General features: G+C 43.8%; 1 protein-coding gene and 1 long non-coding RNA gene across 3 annotated transcripts in view; one reads left to right on the plus strand and one right to left on the minus strand.

Moving 5' to 3' along the window:
* Window positions 1–7,505: 7,505 nt before the first annotated feature.
* Window positions 7,506–9,678, minus strand: LOC123458607. The gene is made up of 3 exons (XR_006635742.1): window positions 9,526–9,678; window positions 8,172–8,294; window positions 7,506–7,548 (listed from the first exon to the last, which is right to left on the minus strand). It is a non-coding gene; the product is annotated as an uncharacterized LOC123458607 (long non-coding RNA).
* Hdhd2 (haloacid dehalogenase like hydrolase domain containing 2) overlaps window positions 9,461–17,001 on the plus strand; it is a 45,533-nt gene continuing 37,992 nt past the window's right edge. For both annotated transcript variants that reach the window (XM_004656804.2, XR_006635741.1), the window contains exon 1: window positions 9,461–9,554. The gene's annotated coding sequence lies outside the window, so the exon portion shown is untranslated. The remainder of the gene's footprint in view (window positions 9,555–17,001) is intronic.

Consider the following 17,001-nt stretch of genomic DNA (forward strand, 5'->3'; position numbering starts at 1 on the left):
TGTTTGATTTTTGTATCTTAATATGAACAGTTATTGTTGATTTTGTTACTTTCTATTTTACATGTAATATATATATTCTTTGCTATAAAACAGCTGAGATTTGAGCTGGAGAGATGGCTTAGCAGTTAAGCACTTGCCTGTGAAGCCTAAGGACTCCAGTTTGTGGCTCGATTCCCCAGGACCCACGTTAGCCAGATGCACAAGGGGGCACACACATCTGAAGTTCGTTTGCAGTGCCTGGAGGCACTGGTGCACCCATTCTTTCCCTCCCCACCCCCGTTGCTCTCAAATAAATAAAATTTTAAAAATATTTAATATTGCTGAAGACTCCACATACTTGGGCTACAAGGCCACTGAGAAATCCTGCTGGAACTGAGCTCATAACCTCCTCCATGTAGACCAGCTGAAAGAAAGCTGGAAGAAGCCATTCTGCATGCAGTTCAATGGGAGAAAAAGAAAACACCAGTGAAGATACTCAACAGTGGACACTGGAAGCCTTTTATTTGTCTTTTTATTTTTACGTCTTAGACCAACCTTTAAGTTGTCTGCTCAGCCCATAATATCATCATACATCTTTATGTAGAAAGATTAAAACCATGTATATGTTTTGTGAAAAGCACCAGTTATAGTATTTTTTTTAATTATTTAGTTATTTATTTGAGAGCGACAGACACAGAGAGAAAGACAGATAGAGGGAGAGAGAGAGAATGGGCGCGCCAGGGCTTCCAGCCTCTGCAAACGAACTCCAGACACATGCGCCCCCTTGTGCATCTGGCTAACGTGGGACCTGGGGAGCCGAGCCTTGAACCGGGGTCCTTAGGCTTCACAGGCAAGCACTTAACCGCCAAGCCATCTCTCCAGCCCCAGTTATAGTATTTTAAAGTAGAATGACATCATTGTTTAGGTAAACTTTTATAAATAAAGTTGAATTTCCAATTCAGCCAGGCCAAATGAGCCAACTGGTGCATTAGTGGCACGTCTGTCATGGTGGAAACCAACTGCCCTCTGGACTGAAGGCCCACTCCATGGGAGGGAATACATCCCTGATACTGAAAACAGGGGTAGTCATGAGCCCTATGGGTGTAACATCTGCTCTCTGGCTAAATGTATATACTATGCTTATCAAATTGCCCAGTAAGCACTTCTCTTAATGTTCATACCCTTATATTAATGCAACTCCCACTTTTGGTAGAGAATCTTCTCTTTTCAGATGGCAGTGACCTTGGGACGACCCAGAAGGCATCATGGTGCTAGAAAGAAGTGACAGGAGTGCTCAGTACTGCAATACCTCTTTAACACCTTCCAAGGCTCAGGGTCTATTGCGGAAGAGGTGGCAGAAAGAATGTAAGAGCCAAAGGAAGGTAGGACTCCTCACAACGTGCTCCCTCCAGACACAAAATGGCCTGGATATCCATGACCTCACAGCACCTGACACTACCTACATAAGACCATAAGAGGAGGAAAAGATCATGACATCAAAATAAAAGAGAGACTGATTGAGATGGGTAGAATGGAGAGGAAAGTGGAAGGAGGAAGGGTATTACCATGGGATTTTTTTTTTTTTTAATTATGGAAGTTGTTAGTAAAAAATTTTTTTGAAAAAAAAAATTTTTTTTAAGTAGCTGAGATTTAATGAAAATAACATTCAAAATCCATTTGTTTAGTTTATTAACGAGTTACTGAGATGAATCAAGAGGAGCCATGCGTTACTTATTATTTGCACATGTGCATGTGTGTTCATGGTTGGGCCAGACGAACACCAAATATACGGGTTACCTTTTGTGTCTGGCTTTATGTGGGTACTGTGTTTACATCATCCAGCAGTATTTGGATTAACGTGAAACGAACACACAACATGCAAAATACGATTTATAGCAGGGTCAGGGGCTCCCTGGAGAGAAAGCTGTACTGTCTGTCCTCACAGCTTTTATTATAAGATCCACCAATAGAAAATTATGGGGAGCTACAGCTGAACTGAAAGAATGCTTGTAATTACCGACACATGACAAATCACAACTTGACTGACTCGTGTATATCCTCATAGACCACAAGCTCTTTCCTTGTGCTTCTCAGTTCAGATCACAGTTAGAACTGTTCAGTTCATGGTCATTTTATCAGGAAGTCTTTGGAGAAGCTGTGAGCTCCTGCCTTCAAGATACTCCACCCAAGGTGCACAGCCTTCCATGTCCTCGGGCTTAGCCTGTGCAAAGATTCCCATGTTGTGAATTAGGTTGATGTCCACATTTTCCCAATTTAGCTTGATATCCACAATATGGGGAATTAAACCTGGGCTGATAGGCTTTGTAAGCAGGCACCTTGAACTGCTGATCCATCTCTTCAGCCCAGCCATGACTAACTTTTATTCCATGTCTTGTTACTTTTAAAACTATGGAGCAGGTATGGAATCCTCTCCCCCATTTTCTGAGGTAGGGTCTCACTCTAGCCCAGGCTGGCCTCAAACTCACAGTAATCTCCCTACCTCAGCTTCGCAAGTGCTGGGATAAAAGGTGTGAGCCACCATGTCCAGACTCTGAATATCTTTTTTTGTTTGTTTGTTTGTTTTTATTTATTTATTTATTTGAGAGTGGCAAACAGAGACAGGAAGGCAGATAGAGATAATGGGCATGCCAGGGCCTCCAGCCACTGCAAACGAACTCCAGACACGTGCGCTCCCTTGTGCATCTGGCTAACGTGGGTCCTGGGGAATCAAGTTTTGAACCGTGGTCCTCAGGCTTCACAGGCAAGCACTCAACTGCTAAGCCATCTCTCCAGCCCCTGATAGTGTCTGAATTAAACATGGATGATCTGTGGTTTGGATTATGGGTGTGCAGCAGAACCGACAAAATGTACAAGAATATTTGTTTCTGTGAGGAACTAGCATATTTGGTACTAAGAGAAAATGATCTTTTGACCTAAGAAAGAGTTAACAAGCCAGGTGTGATGGTGCAGGCCTGCAAAAAAAATTAAAAAGTAAAAGCATGAGCCCAAGTTTGAGCCTTTAAACAGTCAAAAGAAGCGATCAATTGAGGGCACTCTTGTTTCTCCATATACTGAGTTATACCAAATTTTAAAAGGAAGAGAGATGGGTGTGATGCCACTGTTGATGAACGACACCGCAACACACCGTGTTAGTTTAGTGCTGGAATATTGTCCAAGTGCACACAGCATGCAAGCGCATGGCAGAGCGGCTGTAGACAGGAGGCACTGACACCAGAACCCTGCAGCTCTGGAGCCACTGGCAGGCTTGTTTAATGCTGGTGGAGGCCCTGGTTTCCCAGGAGCGGTTATGACTCGGAGACTGTCTCTTGTTTTAGTGGATAGTAACATGACGCTCCTGATTGACTGCCCACAGCCTCCCACTGCCGTTCTGAGAGTTAACAGTGTGACCATTCTAGACTTCAAATGCCACTCAGTGACATGCTCCTGTCCTAATGTCTGCCTTTGAATTGCTTTAGGAGTCTTGGTTCTACTCTCAATATTAAATCCACAACCTTGTCTCTAAACAGAATGCATTTCTAGGGCCGGGCATGGTGGCACACGCCTTTAATCCCAGCACCCAGAAGGCAGAGGTAGGATAGCTGTGAGTTCGAGGCTACCCTGAGACTCCATAGTGAATTCCAGGTCAGCCTGGGCTAGAGTGAGACCCTGCCTCAAAACAACAACAACAACAAAAAGAATGTATTTCTAGCTTTGGTCACTAGCAGCAGAGCCAGATTTATAAAGGAATTCCATCACAGAACTATAGTACAGTGAGTAAAGCAGGCTGGGGCCCAAGGCCCCATGTTCAGCCTCCCACTCCTGTCATGCTTCCCAAGGCACTCCCCCACAAAGCGAAATTCTCAAGAACATAGCTAAAAGTACCTCTTTAGATTCCCCCATACATGCAGGAAATAGGCAATGTGACCTATGCTTGGTCGACACATGTAATCACATTTAGAGGGGAGTGCACTCATTATCCGAGGAAAAACAATAGATAGAAGATAGTAAAAAGAGGAGGTCAGAATTTTGTTTGTTTGTGCGGTAGCTTGATTCAGGTGTCTCCATAAACTTAGGTGTTCTGAATGCAAGTTTCCCAATTGATGGAGATTTGGGAATTAACGGCTCCTGGAGGGAGCGTATTGTTGGGGGCGGGCTTATGGGTGTTATAGCCAGCTTCCCCTTGCCAGTGTCTGGCACACTCTCCTGTCACTGCTGTTCATCTGATGTTGGCCAGGGGGTGATGTCCACCCTCTGCTCATGCCATCATTTTCCCCTGCCATCGGGGAGCTTCCCCTTGAGATGGTAAGCCAAAATAAACCTCTTTTTCCCACAGGCTGCTCTTGGTTGGGTGATTTCTACCAGCACTTCGAACCTGACTGCAACAGTTGGGTTTCCAAGATAGGTTCTCTCTAGTCCAAGCTGACCTGGAATTCTGGAATTCACTATGTAGTCTCAGGATGGCCTTGAACTCACAGGGATCCTCCTTCCACTGCCTCCTGAGTGCATTTCAATTAATTTATTTTTGGGTTTTTTTTTTCAGTTTTTAACTTCTATTGATGTCTTCCATAATTATGGACAATAGACCATGGTAATTTCCTCCCCACCCCTACTTTCCCCCTTACAAGTTCATCCTCCATGATATCCCCTCCCCCTCTCAATTAGTCTCTCTTTTACAAAAAAATATTTATTTAAGGGCTGGAGAGATGGCTTAGCAGTTAAATGCTTTTCTGAGAAACCTAAGGACCCCGGTTCGAGGCTCGATTCCCCAGGACCCACAGCCAGATGCACAAGGGGGTGCATGCACCTGGAGTTCGTTTGCAGTGGCTGGAGGCCCTGGTGCACCCATTCTCTTTCTCTGTCTGTCGCTCTCAAATAAGTAAATAAAAATAAAAAATATTTAAAAAATATATTTTTAAATATATATATATATATATATTTGAGAGAAAATATATATATATATATATATATTTGAGAGAATGGGCGTGCCAGGGCCTGTAGCCATCACTCCAGGAATTCCATCACAGACCTATAGTACAGTGTGTAAGGGCACACCCCTTGTACATCTGGCTAATGTAGTACTGGGGAATTGGACCTGAATTTTTAGGCTTTACAGGCAAGTGCCTCAACCACTAAGCCATCTCTCTAGCCCTAGTCTCTCTTTAAAAATATATTTTTTGAGATAGATTTTTGCTCTAGCCCAGGCTGACCTGGAATTCACTATGTATTTTCAAACTGGCCTCAAGCCCACAGTGATCCTTCTACCTCTGCATACCAAGTGTTGGAATTAAAGGTGTGTGCCACCATACCCAGCAAACAGAATGGGTGTGCCAGGGCCTCTTGCCACTACAAACAAACTCCAGATGCATGTGCCACTTTGTGCATCTGGTTTTACATGGGTACAGGGAAATTGGACTCAGGTTGTTAGCCCTTGTAGCCAAGTGCCTTAACCACTGAGAAATCTCTCCAGCCCCTAAAACATATTTTTACTGGGCTGGAGAAATGGCTTGACCGTTAAGGTACTTGTCTGTGAACTCTAAGGACCCAGTTTTGACTCCCCTGTATCCACATAAGTCAGATGCACATGGTGGCACATGTGTCTGGAGTTCATTGGCAGTGGGTAGAGGTCCTGGTATGCCCATTCTCTGCCTCCCTCTCTCCCCCCCCTCTAGTAAATAAATAAATAATAAGATATTTGAAATGTATTTTTTATTTATCCATTTGCAAGCAGAGAAAGACAGGGCACACCATGCCTCTTGCAGCTACAAATGAGCTCCAGATGCTTGTGCCACTTTGCATCTGGCTTTATATGCATACTGGGGAATTGAACCCAGGCTGTTAAATTTTTCAAGCAGACATCTTTAACTGCTGAGCCATTTCTCCGGTCCCCAAGATTTTTTTTTTTTTTTAAAGAAAATGGGTTGCAGGGTATTGCAGTCAGGTTCGCATTGCTGGCAGAAATCACGAGCAGCTTTTTTTGGGGGGGAGGGGAGGGTTTACAGACTCGAGGGGATGCTCCACGATGGTAGGGAAAACAATGGCATGAGCATAGGATGGATATCACCCCTGGCCAATATAAGGTGGACAATAGCAACAGGAGAGTGTGTCAAATACTAGCAAGGGGAAGCTGGTTATAACACCTATAAGCCCACCCCCAACAATAAACTGCCTCCAAGAGGCGTTATTTCCCAGATCTCCATCAGCTGGGATACTAGCATTCAAAATACCTAAGTTTAGGGAGGACACCTGGATCAAACCAACCACACAGGACCAGGTATGGTGGTGCATATCTTTAATCCCAGCATTGAGGAGGCAGAGGTAAGAGGACTGCTGTGAGTTTGAGGCTACCCTGAGACTACATAGTGAATTCCAGGTCAGCCTGAGCTAGAGTGACACCCTACCTCAAAAACAAAAACAAAAACAAACCCATGCCATCTGTGTTTGACAACAACTCTGGGAGCTGGAGAGATGGCTTAGCAGTTAAGACACTTGCCTATGAAGCCTAAGGACTTATATTTGACTCTCTAGGTCCCACATAAGCCAGACAGAGTTACACAAGTGTGCAATGTTGCACATGTGCACACATCTGGAGTTTGATTTCAGTGACTGGAGGCCCTGGAGTGCCAATTCCCTAAAAGGCCAGTCTGTTAGGATTGCCTCAAAAAATATTATTATATTTTTATAAATATTTTTATTGACAACTTCCATAATTATAAATAATATCCTCTGGTAATTCTTTCTCTCCCCACTTTCCCCTTTGAAACTCCACTCTCCACCATATAAAAAATATTATTTAAAAAAAAAAAGAAAACAATTTGGCTAGTCTGTATACCTATGTAGGTACCAATTATCCCCCAAACCGGAAGCAGAACAGCAGAGTTTAAGATCACTTTCTAGAGCAGAGAACATGTCTTAAGAATCAATATATCGCCGGGCGTGGTGGCTCACGCCTTTAATCCTAGCACTTGGGAGGCCAGGTGTATTGCCGTGAGTTCAAGGCCACCCTGTGACTACATAGTGAATTCCAGGTCAGCTTTGACTAGAGCAAGACCCTACCTCATAAAAAAGAAACAAAAAAAAAGAATCAATATATCTATAAGCAATGAACTTAAGATACTAGAAATGAGACAATTACTTAAGTAAAACCTTGACTGAAACTGATTATACATAGCTTAAGAATAAAGCCAAACCTGGTCATTGTTAGCTAAATTAATCTGATTTTAATATATATTAGAGGCATTATGACAGACATATAGTAATTTCTTAATCAAGTACCTTTAATTATTGAACCAGTTTTAAAGTTTCACATGAAGCAAAATTTATGACTGTTAGAATATATGAAGCTTAGACATACTACATTAACATTGTTTGTATATACCTGGCTTTCTTAGTACATGAGGGGAGGAGTAAGAGAACAAACAAGATGTGGCAATTTTCATATCAATCATTTCTGTAGTCAGGCCACCCAACAATGAACTCTTGTTTTACTTTGTTTTAACTTAAACTGTCTTTCCTTCTTGTTGTCCCTCGGGGCTCTTTCTGGACAGTTCTCTCTTTGGGATTTTCCACCTGCTGAAAAAGATAAGTTTAGCTCCTCAGCAATTAACTCTTACAGTAACTCTGTGAATCAGTTCAACTTTTAGCTTCTCTTCTACACAATCAGAAAATGAGTATCAGGAGGAGTGCTTACAATAAGAACTTTAAGCCAGGCATGGTGGCACACGCCTTTGATCCCAGCACTCAGGAGACAGAGGTAGAAGGATCACTGTGAGTTCGAAGCCATCCTGAGACTACATAGTGATTCCAAGTCAGGCTGGACTACAGTGAGACCCTACCTTAAAAAAAAAAAAGAAAAGAAAAGAAAAGAAACTTTAAAAGCATCATTAACACCAATAGTGAGTTTTTGGAGGCTTGATTATGCTTTAATAGTGACTGTTCAGTGCCCCATGAGAAGTGTGCCCCTTTCAACTGCCTTAACAACGTGACTGACTATAACACTGAGACATGGAGGTGTAGAGTGGTGGGTCCCTGGTCAAAGGCATAGGCAGAAGAGAGGATTCCCTATGTGTAAATGGTATTATATTATGTCAGACTGATCCAGAAAGTTCATTCATTTTCATAGTGTATTACTTTTCTCATTGTTGTGATAAAATACAAAAAAAAAAAATCTTAAGGGAGGTCTTATTTTCACTTACAAATTTAGGATAAAGTCCATCGGTGGGAAGGCATGCAGCAGAAGCATGAGGCTATTGCTCACCATATTCATCCACAGGGAGCAGAGAGAGGTAAAGGCTGATGTTCAACTGGCTTTCCTTTCTCTTTAAAAAATTTTTTTTTAAATATTTATTTGAGATGGAGAGGAAGAGGGAGAGAGAATGGGTGTTCCAGGACCTTCAGCTGCTATAAACAAACTCCATGCACCACTTTGTGCATCTGGCTTCCACAAGTCCTGAGGAATTGAACTTGGGTCCTGTGGGTTCACAAGCAAACACCTTACCGGCTAAGCTATCTCTCCAGCCCTCCCCCTTTCTCTTATCTTCAGTCTAGGACCCTAGTCCATAGGATGTTGCTGCCTACATTCAGTCAACCCTCTCTGGAAAACCCCTCATAAATATGCCCAAAGGAGTATCTCCTACTGGAATCCAAATCAAGTAACAGTGATAATGGAAATTACCCATGCACATAATGAATGTATACAGATGACTACCCCTGAACTCAATTTGTCTGTCTAAAAAGGAGACAAGGAGTGAGTCCTAACATGTGTGGAAGAGGTAGTGAAGGAGGCTAGGGCAAGTGTCCTTAGACCGTGCTCCCCTAGGAAGAGGCAGGCAAAGCCTATGGTAGTTCCTATGGAAACAGAATCAGGCTGGAGAAGCTGACAGCAAGGTTTTGAAATGACTGATGCCTGAAACAAAGGATGTCACTGGAGTTGATGAGACACTCCAGACGCTGTTCAAGTTCGCAAGAAAGTAAACACTTTGGAGATTGTTTCAGGATGATTTCTGAGGCCTCTGGGCTAGGCAAAGAAACCGAGACGTGCAGGAGGGTATGACAACAGAGTTGCGGTTACAAAATCACTACCAAGGGGCTGAGAGATGACTTAGCAGTTAAGGCGCTTGCCTGAGAAGCCCAAGGATCCAGGTTTGATTCTCCAGTCAGTACCCACGTAAGACAGATGTGCAAAGTGGTGCATGCACCTGGAGTTCGTTTGCAGTTGGCTGGAGGCCGTGGCCTGCCCATTCTCTCTAGTAAAATAATAACAAAGTATTTTTTAGAAAGAAGAAAATCGCTACTGAGCATATGAAACCTCGTTTTTTCTAAGCGCAGCCAGGCTCAACCGGGTGGTCCCGGCCAAGAGCGACCACCCTTCAACCCCTGGGACGCCCGCAAGGAACCACACGCTGGTGCAGAGTCCCAATGCAGAGCCCTGGGCAGCCGGGCACAAACCCGGAAGCGCGGGGGCGGGACTTCCGGCGCGCTGAAGCCTGCGTCCGGCACCCATCCCTCCGGCGGCGGGAGGCGCGGCGGGAAGCTGCGCGGTGGGCTGACCTTTCCTGGGGACGGCGTGCGGAGCGAGGGTGAGAAGCTGCTCGGAGAGGAAAAGAATTTTCGGGGACAGTGGCCACACGGTCAGGGAAATAGCTCCGGCGTCCCGGGACCACAGAGCCTCTCGCTCGGCCCGGGCCGCGCCGAGCCGCGCTCATGGAGGACGCCGGGGTGGGCGCCCGCGCACGCGCAGAGTGGGACGTCTGGCTCTGGCCGGGTGGGGGCGCGAGCAGGACGCCTAGTTTCCCTGGCCAGGTGCTGACTACGTGGTCATCAGCCCTAGAAGTACTCGACGCCAGCTTCCCCCGTGCGGGCCAGACCCTGGAACTTGAGTTAGAGCACAGGGCCTCTTACTCCCAACAGATGGAGGCGACCACACTTGAGTTGGAGCCAGCCTCAGAGACCGAAGTGCATGACTTCAGTTACTTCAGAATCCTTTATTTTTAATTAAAAACTATTTATTTGCAAGCAGAGAGAGACGGGAGGGAAAGAGAGGTTGAATGCATGCGCCAGGGCCTCCAACCTGCAAATGAACTCCAGACACATAAGCCACATTGTGCATCTGGCTGTACATGGGTACTAGGGAATCAAACCCAGGTCGTTAGGTTTTGCAGGAGAATGCCTTAACCGTTAAGCCATTCCTCTAGCCCCAGTTTTGTTATTGTTATTGTTTGCTTGAGAAAGAATGAGCCTGCCAGGGTCACTTGCCACTGTAAATGAACTCCAGACACGTGTGCCACTTTGTGCATCAGGCTTTACGTGGACATTGGGGAATTCAACCCTGGCCTGCAGACTTTTCAAGCCAGTGCATTTAACTGCTGCGCTATCTGCCCAGTGCCCCTAGTGTCCTTATTAAGCACCTGAGCAACAGGGACGGTACAGCCTCTCTATGCACAGAGCTCAACAGTGTAGTCAAGAGATGCGGGCAGGTGGAAAGGGTGATAGGTTTTAGACTCCAAAGGCTTCCCAGAGAGGAGCTGGACTTCGAAAGTTGTCAGAGGAAATGATGATTACCTGAGACCGAGGACTGAAGGAGGATGGAGAAGGCTAGGGGTGGTTTAAGACAAGACCACCAGTGGGGAAGGCAGAGTCTAAGGCAGTGGGCAACTTCATTGCCATGTAACTGGGGTGTGGGAGTAAAGTTCAACCAGTCAAAGAGACAGAGGACGCTGTGTACAACAAGGTTCATTTTCCAGACTTTAATTTGAGGACATTGGGGGTCCAGTAGACGATTTTAAACTGGGAATGACTGACTAATAATATTTACTGGTAAATACAGTGGCTCCCAAAAGATCTGGAACCATTACAGGAAGGGAAAAATTTTAAGTCTCCAGAGTAGCTAGGAAGCGTATTCAGAGGTGCTCCAACCTTTCAATAGCAGTTCATTGAAATTTCTTGTTTTATTGTATTTATTCAACCTTGGGATTATATGCCAGGATGTATATTTGTTTTTATGTGTTTTCTCAAATCTCCAGTCTCCCAGGTTACATTAATGCTTTAAGAGTTGTAGCCCTTGACAAATTATTGTGTATTCTCCTCTCTTCTCCCCAGATTCAAGTGTGGAACACTGTTCACAGTACTTTAGCAGTGTTATGTTTTTTAAAAAAATATTTTTTGTTTATTTTTTATTTATTTATTTGAGAGCAATAGACAGAGAAAAAGGCAGATAGGTAGAGAAAGAATGGGTACACCAGGGCCTCCAGCCACTGCAAATGAACTCCAGATACATGCGCCACTTGTGTATCTGGCTTATGTGGGTTCTAGGGAATCGAGCCTAGAACCAGGGTCCTTAGGCTTCACAGGCAAGCACTTAACGGCTAAGCCATCTCTCCAGACCCCCCCCCAGGTATTACTTTTTTTTTTTTAACTCTTAATAGCTGTTAGAGGTGAGTGTTATTGTTTCTACTTCAGCAATGAAGAAACTGAGGCTGAAAAGTTAAGGACATGACTCAAATTCATGTAGGCAGTTCATATACAGGCATTTTCCCTTCATTTGTTCTTGTATTCAACTACTGTTCTTTTGCATTCCAGGGAATGACTTTGGGCCAGAATAAGGGTGAGAAAGCAAAGAAGACATTTGGGAAGTTGTTGAAATAAGTTACTTGAAAGATAATTTTAAATAAGGTAGTTTAAAGATGATTTTTTTTGTTTTGTTTTCATTTATTTATTTATTTTTTTAAGATGAAGATGTTAGTGATTAAAAACTGAAGGGAACATGATAGAGAGTGGAATTTCAAAGGGGAAAGTGTCAGGGGGGTGGGAGGGAATTACCATGGGATATTTTTTTATAATCATGGAAAATGCTAATAAAAATTTTTAAAAAAACTGAAGGGAGTAGAGAGGTGATTGTACTTAGCATCTGGATTGCTAGTTCTCCCATGGTTACAGAGAAAGGAGCAAGTTTCAGGGCAAAAGGACCTGTTGGACTTCGATTGTTTTAGAACATTCGAGGCTGATGTAGCAGGAGCAGTTCTCCCTTGGAATGAAATAGAATGTGCTTTCTTGGTTCTTTTCATTGAACAGTTATCAATTTATAGCTCTTTTAAAAAAAATTGTTTGCCTCATCCTCACAAATGCTAGGATTAGCAGCATGTTACCAGTGCATTAATATGCCCAGCAGTTTATAACTCTTCTAAGGGAGATCCCATATAACTTGTCCAAACTATGAGAGATGATGAATATATCTTCCAGATAAAAAACATGACTCCTGCAGGGTGTGACATCTGCCTTTAATTCCAGCAGTTGGAAGAGCAGAGGTAGGAGGATTGCTGTGAGTTTGAGGCCAGCCTGAGACTACATAATGAATTCCAGGTCAGGCTGGGCTAGAGTGAGACCCTACCTTAAAAAACAAAACAAAGCCAGGCGTGGTGGCGCACACCTTTAATCCCAGCACTCGGGAGGCAGAGGTAGGAGGATTGCCATGAGTTCAAGGCCACCCTGAGACTACAGAGTTAATTCCAGGTCAGCCTGGACCAGAGTGAGACCCTACCTCAAAAAAAAAAAAAAAAAAAAAAACTCCTTTCGAAGCTTTTACAATTCTTTTGAGAGTAATATTGGTATTTTAAATTATACTTGTCCCTTTATTTCGGCATGCTCTGTATCCAAACATCCAGTCAACATCAGACCAAAAGTACTTTGAAAAAGGAGGCTGATCTATAAGCTCAAAGCCAGTCTGGGCTAAGTGGCAAGACCTTGTCACCAACAAAAGGGATATGGGGGAAGGAAGGAGGACAAAAGGTAATATTCTAAAAGGGAAAAAAAAATGCATTTATACTAAACAATACAAATTTCTTGTTACTATTCCCTAAACAATCTACCATAACAACTACTTGCATAACATTTACATTGGTTTGAGTATTGTAAGTAATTGGGAAATTCAAATTATATGGGACTAGGTTGTATGCAAATGCTACACCACTTGATAAAAGGGCTAGAGCAGCTGTGAGTTTTGATATCTATGCAAAGGCTACACCACTTGATAAAAGGGCTAGAGCATCTGTGGGTTTTGATATCTATGCAAAGGCTGCACCACTTGATAAAAGGGCTAGAGCATCTGTGGATTTTGATATCTATCTACAGAGGGTCCTGTAGCCAATTCCGTGGATACCAGTATGAGTCTTAGGGAGTTCAGGTGTAGCAGTTACTTTCTCATTGCTGGGAAAAACATTCTACCAGAAGCAGCTTATGGGAGGAGCTTATTCCTGCTTGTGGTTTCAAGACAAAATCTCATCATGGCAGGGAAACAAGGCAGAGCAAGCAGCTGGTGTGTCACATCTTGTCACAGCAGTAGAAAGGAAGCAGTCCAGGGGAACACCCTGTGGGCTGGACTAAAACCTCAAGGACTGCCCCCAGTGACACACCTCCTCCAGCAAGGCTCTGCCTTCTTACAACTTACATCTTTCCCAAATTGCCACTAATTGGAGACCCAAGTATTCAAAATACTATTTCTTTGAAATCAGTTCATTAGATAACAGGTATTAGAAAGATTCAGACAAGCACATAACAGTGGTTCCAAGGAGGGAATGGAGATCCTGGCAAAAGTAGTCAAGTGGCCTAGTGGGGCTAAGTAAAGAAGTATGTATTTTGTGAGGTGTGAATGGGAATCTCCCTTTTGTTTTCCTCATTCTCAGTTAGGTGGTGCTCCAAAGGAGTATTTCAGAGTTTAAGGTGTGTTCTACTGACATGATGAGAACAAATGTAGACTTGAAATAAAAAAAGAACTTTATTTGTTAAAGAGAATGGGTGTGCTAGGGCCATCAGCCACTGCAAATGAACTCCAGACATATGTGCCACATTGTGCATCTGCTTTATGTGAGTCCTGGGGAATCAAACCTGAGTCCTTTGGCTTCACAGGCAAGCATCTTAACCACCAAACCATCTCTCCAGTCCCAGAATATGGGCTTTTCAAGTGGTTTTTTTTTTTTTTAATTTTTTGTTGTTGTTCATTCTTATTTGAGAGTGACAGAGAGAGAGAAAGAGAGAAAGCAAATGGGCGTGCCAGGGCTTTCAGCCACTGCAAACAAACTCCAGGCGCCTGTGCCCCCTTGTGCATCTGCTAATGTGGGTCCTGGGGAACCGAGCCTCGAACCAGGGTTCTTAGGCTTCACAGGCAAGCACTTAACCACTAAGCTATCTCTCCAACCCTCAAGTGTTTTTTTTTTTAATTAATTTTTTTTTCAAATTTTTACTAACAGCTTCCAAGATTATAAGAGATATTCCATGGTGATACCCTCCCTCCCCCCTCCCACTTTCCCCTTTGAAATCCCATTCTCCATCATATCTCCTCCCCATCTCAATCAGTCTCTTTTATTTTGATGTCATGATCTTTTCCTCCTCTTATGATGGTCTTATGTAGGTAGTGTCAGGCACTATGAGGTCATGGATATCCAGGCCAATTTATATCTGGAGGGAGCAAGTTGTAAGGAGTCCTACCCTTCCTTTGGCTCTTACATTCTTTCCACCACCTCTTCCGCATTAGACCCTGAGTCTTGGAAGGTGTGATCGAGATGTTACTCAGTACTCCAGTCACTTCTTTCCAGCACTATGATAACTTCTGAATCATCCCAAGGTCACTGCCATCTGAAAAGAGAAGATTCTCTACCCAAAGTGAGAGTAGCATTAATGTAAGGGTATAAATATTAAGAGAAGTGCTTACTGGGCAGTTTGATACGCATAGTATATACATTTTTCCAGACATCAGCAGATGTTACACCTCTAGGGTTCATGACTACTCCTGTTTTAAGTTTTCAGTATCAGGGATGTGTTCCCCCCATGGAGCAGGCCTCCAGTCCAACCGGAGGGCAGTTGTTTTCCACCATGATAGATGTGCCACTGTTGCATCCATTGGCTCATTTGGCCTGGCTGGCCAATTATAAGGCTTGCAGTATCCACTGTTGAGTATCTTCACTGGTGGTATCTCTTTCTCCCACTGAACTACATGTAGAATGGCTTCTTCCAGCTTTCTGTCAGCTGGTCTACATGGAGGAGGTTATCAGTTCAGTTCCAGCAGGATTTCTCAGTGGCCTTGCAGCCCAATTATGTGGAGTCTTCAGCAATAGGGTCTTACCATCTATTTCTGGTGGGAAACCAAGGTTGTGGCCCTTGTTTTGTTTTCCTTACATGTGTCTGTGTAAATTACAGTCCTGACTTGGTCCTCCATCCCTCATGATCAGTCTTCTGCAGTGTTTTGCCAGTTGGAAGTGGTCTCTTTTAGGGTTTTTATGTGGGTGACTGTTTCTTTTATTTTACAAGTCCTGTTTGATTCTTTTTCAGTGTTTCCTTGCTGACTTTATCCTCTTTGTTTTGGACTTTTCCCTGCAGTGTGCTTACCATTTCATTCACTTTGGAGACTGTCTTGTCAAGATCTTGACTGGATTTCCTTGTTCGCTCATCTGGTTGGTTGAGCCTTCTCTTTAGTCATTGGTCTTTTTCAGAAGTAATGTTCTCAATTCTTGCTTTGACATTTCCCCCATGGTGGTGGTTTTGGCTTCTGTTACAGGGAGCTGAAAGGCTGGGGATGGGTCATGGCGGGTCAGTCCCTCATGTTCTTGGTGCTGCTTGTGTTTTTCACATCTGATACAGATTTAGCTTCCCTGTCTTCCCAGCTCTACTGGTGGTTTGTCCTCCACAGGACCTCCTGTGGCCACCTCACTAGTACTATGCTCCCTGAAGCTGCTTGCTCTGAGTTGCAATAGTGCTCACCTCTTATCTATCAGCCAATCTGGTTATGCCTCGTTGTAGATGACCCTTTCCTGTTACACTTGTGACCCTGGGTGGAGCTCGCTGGTAGAAGACTGGTGTCACACTGGCCGGAGTTTCCCCACATGGGCCGTGCCAAGGCACATGTTGCATTGGCGATCCCCTCTGGGGGCCCAGGCCAGGTGTCAGAACCTAGCTTCCACCTGCCTCCTGCCGCAGATCTGTGCTGGAGCTGACTTTCCATCTTCTTACTTTAAAAATTAAGATATTTTTGCCTTCAGCGACCTAAAAGTGCTGGTAAAAATGCTTATCTACATATGTCACTTCAGAGCCTAAAAGTGGTGATGGACAGTTAGGACATTTTGTCATACATACCTTAAGATAAGAAAAAGACCTTGTTAAACAGGGTGTGGTAGCACACCCCTTTGATTCCAGCTCTTGGGAGGCAGAGATAGGTGGATGGCCTTGAGTTCAAGGCCACCCTGAGACTACTTAGTGAATTCCAGGTCAGCCTGGACTATAGGGAGAACCTATCTTGAAAAACCAAGAAAAAAAAAGGCCTTGTTAATATAATGCTCCATCTCCCCATGCTTTAGAGTTCATTTGCTTATTTAAAAATAAAATAAATTGAGCTAGGCTTGGTGGTGCACCCCTTTAATCTCAACACTCAGGAGGCAGAGGTAGAGGATCACCATGAGTTCAAGGCCACCCTAAGACTACATAGTGAATTTCCAGGTCAGCCTGGGCTAGAGTGAGATCCTACCTTGAAAAGAAAAGAAAAAAAAAAACAACAAAAAAACTAGGACTAGAGAGGTGGTTTAGCGATTAAGGCACTTGCCCACAAAGTCTAAGAACTCATGTTCAACTCCCCAGATCCCACATAAGCCAGACTTACAAGGTGACGCATGCACACAAGGTGGTGAATGCACCTGGAATCCAGTGGCTGGAGGCCCTGGCATACCAGTTCTCTCACATACTCTCTTGCTCTCATTAAAAAAAAAAAAAAAAAAAAAAAAGACCAGTCTGTTGGGCTTGCCTCAAAAAATAAAACAGATGAAATATTCACCAGAATTACTTTAAGAAATCTAAAACTAGGGCTAAAGAGATGACTCAGTAGTTACAAAGCCTAACAGCCAGGGTTTGATTTTGATTCTCTAGTACCCACGTAAAGTCAGATACGCCAAATGGTGTATGCATCTGGCAGGAGGCCCTAGTGTATCCATCTTCTCAATCTCTCTCTCTCTCTCTCTCTCTCTCTCTCTCTCTCTCTCTCTCTCTCTC

The sequence above is a fragment of the Jaculus jaculus genome, chromosome 2 (assembly GCF_020740685.1).
Source record: "Jaculus jaculus isolate mJacJac1 chromosome 2, mJacJac1.mat.Y.cur, whole genome shotgun sequence".
In the NCBI taxonomy this organism is placed as follows: domain Eukaryota; kingdom Metazoa; phylum Chordata; class Mammalia; order Rodentia; family Dipodidae; genus Jaculus; species Jaculus jaculus.